This window comes from Sinocyclocheilus rhinocerous, unplaced genomic scaffold, assembly GCF_001515625.1.
Source record: "Sinocyclocheilus rhinocerous isolate Xijiao unplaced genomic scaffold, SAMN03320098_v1.1 scaffold419, whole genome shotgun sequence".
Classification (NCBI taxonomy): Eukaryota; Metazoa; Chordata; class Actinopteri; order Cypriniformes; family Cyprinidae; genus Sinocyclocheilus; species Sinocyclocheilus rhinocerous.
Window position 1 is genome coordinate 850,110 of NW_015653519.1, and position 2,865 is coordinate 852,974.

The following is a 2,865-nucleotide window of genomic DNA, read 5'->3' on the forward strand; positions in this document are numbered from 1 at the left end:
ATCCCTCTATATATAGATAGAGATAGAGAGAGATCTACGTGAATTTTTCAGTCCAGCTTCAGTACGATTCTTTCTCGCTCTGGTGCCATAGGCTATTTTTTTTTCAATTCCCACACACAAATGGTACTTCTGACCTCACCTTGTACATTTGTCGCAGCAGGCAAAAAAGAAAGGTGTTTTCCTTTGCTGTTGCATACAAACAAAAAACAGAGAATATCCAACCCTGCACCTGTAAACCGTTTATTTTGCTATTGAAGTAGATGAATAATATTCCATACCTTGAAGCATGTAATAAATTGAAGTAACTTTGACTTTTAAGTAATTATTTTTAGATAATTAGAATTGTGGATTTACCTATTAAGAAGATACCACCCCTGTGACAGCTTTTTTACCTTTTCCTGAGAGAGTAAATAATTACACACATCAGCTAATAATTTGAGATGTGTCAAATTCAAGTGCTGAATGAAAAGGGTCAAATTAACAGGAAAAAAAAAAAAATATCCACAGGAAATGATTCATGTTTAATCATGTTTCATGTAAACGCCAGCTGATGGTGACATCTTGCTGGAAAGAGCTTGCATTGATGTGACACACAGCTTCTCTGGTGTGAGACTGGGAATGAGCGTGACTGTACATCAGACTTGCTGAAGACTATGGAGGAACATTGTGGTTAAAATTCAAACGTGATTGCAAAATTAGGTAACGCTGCATTACTAGTGCATATCTATTAACCAAGATCTCATGTAATACATTGTAAAGATGTATCAAACATCATTTTGAGAGTTCTTTTGAGGTCATTGTGTTCTGTTTTCTGCACATCATATCAGTGTGTCACAAACACATCTAAATGAGTCAGCATTGCATAAAAGTCAGCATTGCATAGATTGAAAGTGACATGCATAACCATACCTGATTTAATGTTATTTAAAAATAGTTGGAGCCTATATGTTATTTAAATTCACACCTAATGAGAGAAGTTAATCATTTAAAAGTAATCTGGTGCTAATTGAAAAAAAAAAAAAAAGTTTTAACTTATTTCTTGAATGTGTGCGTTTTTGGAAGAGTCATTTGATTGTTGACACACAAATGAGATGAAGACTGTACTCACAATTGTTTTTTTTATTTTTTTTTATTAAAAAACGTTTTATAGACACGATTTCAGACGTATGGACCTGTTTTGTTGTGTTTTCTGCCCATGTGCTCTCCTTGACCTAGTTTTCCCTCATGTTTGATTGTGTCATTCTGTTCACCTGTGTTCTGTTAATTATCCTCATGCGCCTCCCTACTTAAGCTCTAGTCTGTTCAGTTTGTCTTTGTGTGGTGTTAAAGTCAGTTTGTAGATGTGTTTATGTGTTGACTTAACCCTGTTTTCGGGATTATTAAAAGCTATTGAACTCTCCTTCGTCTCCCTCTGCCTTGTGGATTACTGCACAGACCGCTTTGTGACAGAACACCAGACCAAGAAAGATGTACTGGGCTGAGAACTTCATTTTCAACTTCCATCAAGAGGGACGGCCTTTGGAGCAATATGTGGAGGAGTGCCTGAGTGTTTTACATCAGGTGAGCTGCAGCGATCATACGGTTAATGGTTGCTTCCGGATGGGACTCGATGATGATGATGATAATTTGTTTAGATTCCTGACGATTGTTATAGACCCCGTAGCAGACTTTATTAATTTCATCCTCAATTTAAATGGCTCAGATTTTTTTTTTTAATGTGGAGGATAATCATCCTGTTCCTATCCGAAAGCATGTGGGCGCTACAGCCCACCATAAGCCAGCACCCTCCACATACCGTTCCAATGAGCCCACTCACTCAGTTCCAACCACACTTCCCCGAGTTTGTAAGTGGAGTTACAACAGCGCTGAAATCCACATCCCTTCCTCTGTCTCCAGTCCCAAGTTCCTTTCTAGTCCTCAGCCCAGAAACAGCGGCAGCTCCACTCTCAAGCCATATGATGGCTTCAGCATTCTCTTTAACCTCAGCCCAATAGAGGAGGATGAGGAAGAAGAGACTGTTCACTGAGGCTCTAGCCCCTGACCAGAGTCGAGAGATGGCTCTAGCCCCTGAACCCAGAGTTTTCCCCAATAATTTTTTTTTGGGGGGGCTACACTTCTCCGCCATGGCGCCCCAAACCGCCTGTTCAGCCATGGCACCCTGAACTGCGTGCTCCGCCATGGTTCCCGGAACCGGTACCGCCCTGGAGGCCTCCCGTCTCGTACAAGCCTGTTAAACATCAGTTTACAAATGGTGAATTAATAAAAATAAATGAAGAGCCACAGGCCTGTATTTTAAACATATATATATATATAGTTTTGTTTTGTTTTGTATAGACCTTTTTCCTGAGTAGATGAGCAACACCATTATGAATTCTAACTTCCGATTGGATGCTCTTCTGTTCTGGTCTCCATAGGAACCCATTCAAATAGTGCCCATCTGGTTTTAATGTAGATAACGTCAGCAGCTTTGTGTCATCTAAATATTCATTAAACTTTGAGGAGTGAGGCACTGGCAAATGACAGTCATTGCGACACTGTAAAGTGATGGCGCTATGGAGCCATGTGCTTTTTAAAAACATTTTAATAGGTTTAACATTAGATTATCAGCTCGGAATATGCGCTAATTTGACTAGAAACACTGGCGACTGGAAATGCAAAGCATCCTTCCAGTTAACCCTTTGACGTGTACGATCACACCGGTGTGATCAGTCTTGGCTGGTCCTTGAAGCGTACGACCACACCGGTGTGATTAGAACGTTCAGTGCGTCACGTCATCAACTGTTGAATTTAAATCCGCTTTCGCGCTCTGGCTGGTGCGGAGCCAGATCGGACGCGCTGAGCGCTTGTCATATTATCACAAATATT

General features: G+C 40.4%; 1 protein-coding gene across 1 annotated transcript in view; it reads right to left on the bottom strand.

The window, feature by feature from the left end:
- Positions 1-2,865, bottom strand: part of LOC107716477 (glutamate receptor ionotropic, delta-1) — a 408,968-nt gene that overhangs the window by 179,388 nt on the left and 226,715 nt on the right. The window lies entirely within an intron of this gene.